We start from the raw sequence: 6,000 nt of genomic DNA on the forward strand, positions 1-6,000 counted from the left end.
TTCAGAGCCCTCCAGGGGGCCAGGAGAATTATATTCACCAGGAGATCTGAAAGTGCATTTTCTGCACAACTGGAAAGACTTCCACGCCCCACACCTCGACTTACCACGACCACCTCAAGAAAAATCTCCTGTTTTAAAAATTAAAATCTTAAAAATATCTTTTTTATGTTCCTTTATTTTATTTTTGAGAGAATGAGAGAGAGAGAGAGAGAGGGATAGAGAGAGAGAGAACGAGAGAGAGCGCGCCCAAGCAGGGGAGGGCAGAGAGGAGGAAAACACAGAATCCAAAGCAGGTTCCAGGCTCTGAGCTGTCCGCACATAGAGCCCAGCATGGGGCTCGAACTCAGGGATCTTGAGATCATGACTTGAGCCCAAGTGAGACACTTAACCAACTGAGCCACCCAGGTGCCCTGAAAATTAAAATGTTAAGAGAATTTTTCTCCCTTGATTCCTCACGGGAGAGAGAATTCCTGTAAGTCTGTCAAGGGCTCCGAGGACTGAGGAGCATCTCCGCACCCCTCCCCCGCTGTCTGGGGGGGGCAGTTGAGCCTTCCCTCCACCCAACCCTCCCTCCACACCATCTGTTTCTCAGCCCCAAGTGTGAACTTTTCTTCTTTCATTTGCCTTCTTCTTCAGCGTTTGTTCTCCCAACGTGAGGCCCTTTGATCTCCTGGACAAGAGAGACAAGAAAAAGAGATTTAAAAAACCCTGAAGTTCTTACTTTTAAGTTCATGTCTTTGTTATGAACATTCTTTTGCACCCAAACTGCTGGGCTGCCGGAGGGGAGTTGGGATGCGGAGGCTGGGGGCATCTGGGGCTGACCGAGATGGGGAGTGGGGGATCCAGACGGGTCTGAGAGGAAGGCTGTGGATTTGGGGAAGTGTCTGGAAGACCTGCATTCAACTCCTTCAGACCCTGCCTGTCCCAGCCTGGTGGCCTTGGGCCAGTTGTCTAGCTCCCTGTGGCCAGTTTCACTGCCTCCAAAATGGGGATCATAATAGTACCTATAGCATAGGGTTGATGTTAGGATTAAATTAGTTCATATGTGACAACTACTTGGCTTCGTCCCTGATAAATAAATGTGAGCTTTACTAATAATTGTCATCGTTATAAGGGACCCCTTCTATGGTCCTTAATCTCTTCCAGGGCACAGCTTGGGGCATGGAAACACACACTTACTTCTTTCTCACTCTCATATCTTGTTGGATCCCTGGTAGGCATAAAGGACTAGCGGCAAGTTATGGGGCCGTAGAAGGGATTCCCTCGTCAGCAGCGGAGAACAGCTCAAGCAGGTCTGGCTGACACCCCCTCATTTCCTTCAGGTCCCAGGGCACTCGCCCCTGGAGGAGGAGAGCTATCGGGGCCTCCACACTTTTCTCCCTTCTCTGTTATGGGAAGATGGACAAGAAGTTTGAAGGCAGACACTTTGAGTTCCCGACTGAGACTGGGGTTCTCAAGTGTCACCTAATTTTCAATGGGGTTCCCCCCTCCCCGCTTTTTGGTGGTCACTCAATTTCCCTGTGTTTCCATCTATTCAGATAGAAAACAGAAGATATTGGGGCGCCTGGGTGGCTCAGTCGGTTGAGCGTCTGGCTTCCGCTCAGGTCATGGTCTCACGGTTCGTGGGTTCAAGCCCCATGTTGGGCTCTGTGCTGACAGCTAGCTCAGAACCTGGAGCCTGTCTTCAGATTCTGTGTCTCCCTCTCTCTCTGACCCTCCTCTGCTCATGCTGTCTCTCTCTCTCTCTTAAAAATACATAAAACATAATAAAAAAAACCGGAAGATGTTGAAAGATAAAGGAGGTATATGAGACCTGCTTAGAACACTGCCTGGTAGGGGCTCCTGGGTGGTTCAGTCTGTTAAACATCTGACTCTTGATTTCGGCTCATGTTGTGGTCTCACAGTTCTGGGACTGAGCCCTGCGTCGGGTTTCGTGCTAAGTGTGGAGTCTGCTTAAGATTCTCTCTCTCCCTCTCCCAGCTCTCTCTCTCTCTCTCAAATAAAATAATCATAAAAAAAGAGCTCTGCCTGCCTAGTACTATAGTCAGTGGAGATTTTCTGTCTTATATTTGTATTCACATAAGACATTTCTCTTACTTCCTTCCTTGCGCTGAGTTGTTCTCGGTCTTGGCATGACAGAGGCAGACATCTTTCAGCCGTGGCCCTCCTGCATTCACCCACAGCCCCCCCGGTACCATGACCATGGGACTTGCTGTGAGGAAATAAAAGAATTATGAACAAAAGGATTCAGGGTAGCCCCACAGAATACTGGTCCAGTGTCACGATGAGTCATGCACTTGGCAGGACATCCTTATTGCAGAACTCTGGGAGTACATTCTCCCTATAGTCCATGGCCTTGGCACCCCCTAGCTGTACTGGATTTTCTTTTCCCTGATGATTCAGTCCAGAATCTAAGGACTTCCTTGAATGACCTCCTTGGCATGATTCAATCACAATATTCCAGAGGCTTTTGTTATTTCCCTGGCTTTCTAAATGCTTTAAATAAACAGAGAGAGGGGCTCCTGGGTGGCTCAGTCAGTTAAGCGTCTGACTTCTGCTCAGGTCATGATCTCACGGATTCGTGGGTTCTAGCCCCTCGTTGGACTCTGTACTGGCAGCTCAGAGCCTGGAGCCTGCTTTGGATTCTGTGTCTCCCTCTCTCTCTCTGCCTCTCCCCTGCTTGCTCTCTGTCTTTCTCTGTCTCAAAAATAAATAAACACTATAAAAATAATCAGAGTGAGTTGTGGGTGGGACAGGAGTTGGAGATGCAAAATATTTAATGTCCCTTCTTGGGAGAATAAAGAGGCTCAAGCAGCTGTAGACTTCACCTCAAAGGTCCCCTGGCCCTTGTCCACGGTTGTTCTCTTCATTGGGAAATAAATGGATCTGATACTTCAGAGAAAGAAAGAATCCTGTAAGAAGTCAGGAGACCCAAGTTTACTCTATCAAGAGACTCCTGTGTGTCCTCAGGTAAATCACCTAATCTCTCTGGGCCTGCTTTCCCAGTCTTTGATGAAAATTAAATTATCCCACTGCAGCTCGACTCATCCTTTTATCTGAGGACAGAAGACATAAGTAAGAAGGAATGTTAAGCTTAGTAGTGGATAGGAGGGTAGGAGGGTGGGCGGAGGAAGCATCCTGTTGGATATAGTCTACTGCCCTAGTTAGAGCTAATTAAAATCACTCGTTCTCTTCTTACCCCCCCCCCCCCCCCCCCCGGCCATTTCCTCCAAGCTCTCAAGATCACTGGCCTGAGTCCAGACAGTTCTCAGTCCTGCAGCCCTTTCTGCCTGGAAGGGAACCTAGAAGGGAGGGAGCCCCGCAAAGCATGTGCTCTCTGCTCCTCTGGGGCCTGAAGCTCCCTTCAGTTTACTCTGGTCTGACAGCTCCATTTCAACCCCCACCTTGGTGATGAGGCAGCTCAATATTTACCCAGCCAGAGAGGTTTGCCCAGAAGCCTGGCCTCCCTAGTCTCCTCCTGCTGGCTCTGCTCTGTCTTGCCCCCCGCTCCCCGCCTTCCTTTCCTGGTTCATGGAGAGTTCAGCCCTAAAATGGCTAGCAGGCCCCCACCCCCAGCCCTGGCGGAGCCGCCTGTCCAGCGGATTGCTGAGGCCAGAAGAAGAGGGGGGAAGGGTCCCGGTCGGTCGTGGGGTCATGCCCTGGTCTTTCCACTCTTGCTGGACCAGCAAGCAGCCCGGGACCTCCCAGAGGAGAGACGACTCAGCAAACGATTGTCTTTTTGGACTAACATGGACCAAGTTGGATTGGGGAGGCGATCTAGACTTGCAAAGGGTCACGTAACTGCACATGATCAGTATCATAGGCTATGTTTAATCGACACTTGGTAGACTTGTAATAGTTTGGGCTCTTTTTCCAAAGACACTAAGAGACCTTATATATAACGAGGTGACCCACGGTTCGCAGCAGCCATATATGAGAATAGTCTCTCATCTAACTTTCTAGCATGTATGGTCCACGAAGGCTGAAGTTTTGTCTGTTTTGTTCATTGCTCCGTTTCTAGTGCCTGGCATATAGTAGATGCTGAGTAAATATTGGTTGATAAAGTGACTATTGAAGCAAAATATTCCTGTCTAGAAGGCAGGTACCCCACAAATGGTATTCTCGAAGGATGTCAGTTTCAGGTGTTTGACTGGTCCAAGCTTATTATTATAATTGATGTGTTATTATGAAGATAATTAAAGTAAGGTTAGGGATGGGAGGGGACTTGGAAGACATTTTCTTCTTCTCTTACCTTTGTACCTCAACGGTATCTATCTCTGGCAAATGATAGAGAGACTTTTGTAGCCTCAGGGTGAGTCTGTTCCCAGGGCTCACCTGCAGAGGTTTTGTTTGGGCTTCCTTTGGTTTAGCAAGTGTAAACTCAAGAAAAGATCCAACTTTGGAAATGTAAGGGATTTGAAGGCCCAGCTGGATTTTCGTTTTTTTTTTTTTTTTTACAGTAAGCTCTTCTCCTAACATGGGGCTTGAACTCACAACCCTGAGATCAAGAGTATGCTTTAGAGACTGAGCCAGCCAGGAGCCCCTGGGTGTTTAGGTTGGTCAAAATATTGGTATAAAAGGGATAGAGCGGCACCTGAGTGGTTCAGTCAGTTAAGTGTCCAACTTCGGTTCAGGTCATGATCTCACGAGTTCGTGGGTTCGAGTCCAGAGTCAGGCTCTGTGCTGACAGCTCGGAGCCTGGAGCCTGCTTCGGATTCTGTGTCTCCCTCTCTCTCTGCCCCTCCTCCACTCGCACTCTGTCTCTCTCTCTCAAAGATAAATAACATTAAAAATTTTTTAAAGGGATGGAGCAGCTGTCCTTTTGCAGAGAGATCCAGCGAGACACTCTGTCACAGGTAAGCCTTTCTTTTTGCTCTCCAACTCCCAACTCAACCCCACAGAGTCTAGGGTCATTCAGACATGAATGGACCAAGGTTTCCTTTTATCTTTTCTAAAGATATTTGTGATGTCTTCCCTTTCTAGGGCCAATACAGTGAATTGGCACAGGGCGGGGGATGGGCCCATTGGGTCTGAAAGGGGATAGCAAGGGAGAGCCTTACTTGCAATGGCAAAGATGGCCACCTGTTGGAAGTTGCCCAGAGCTCTTGGGAAGATCGCCCAGCCTAGAATTGCCACTTGCCATCACTGGAAATTGTTGGCTATTGATGACATCCTTTTGCTCATTCCTACCTACATGGATCCTGATCATAGAAACAGGAACCTACCAAGTCAGGAAAAGGGAAGGGAAAACCATCTAGGAAAAGGAAACGTGCCCTCACCTTCTACTCCACCTGGGACTAGGTTTCTAGATCTGGGGTCCCTTAGGAGGAACAAAGTTGGGGAAAGGAATTCCTCAGCAACAACCATAGGTTTGTCAAGGGCCACACGCGGGTCTTGTGGATGGCTCTGAGGTCGTTGGGCAGGGTTCTCTGATTCCCCATTTCAGACTGGCCATGTGTCTGTCAGCTGCTCTTGTTTTTTAGGCTTCAGAGTCTGAAAAGGCAAAATCTGGACAACATGCTGTTGAGGAGGAAAGTCTTCAGGGTGTATGTAAGCAATCCCAGGCCGGTAGGCGGTGGAAGAGCTATCCCACATTGTTCTTCAGTCCCGACTTCCTCCCTCCACGGCCTCCAGCTATTCCACAGTGTCTCCTATTGACAGTACATCATTTTCCGGAACTCAGTGTTCAATCCCCACCTTTGGGGTTTGGCAGGAAAGAACCAACCCAGGGGTCTGAAGCTACCAAGAGCCAGAGTCGGGAAGGAAGGCTAGGTCTTCCCCAGAGGATGGGTGGGGTGGGGGTGGAGACAAGTGCTGAGTCCACCCAGGCACCAGGGTCTCTAGTCAGCAATTCAAATTCAGTAACTTAGGTGCTTTGGAAATGGAGAATTGCAAAGATGCCTTTGAAAGGGTCTGCAGGCTCCCACCTACAGTGTGAACATTTCAAAACCTATTGAAATCCCCACTCTGACACCTTCCCACAGATCCGCTGGCCACCCT

Source organism: Suricata suricatta, chromosome 17 (genome assembly GCF_006229205.1).
Source record: "Suricata suricatta isolate VVHF042 chromosome 17, meerkat_22Aug2017_6uvM2_HiC, whole genome shotgun sequence".
Taxonomy (NCBI): Eukaryota; Metazoa; Chordata; class Mammalia; order Carnivora; family Herpestidae; genus Suricata; species Suricata suricatta.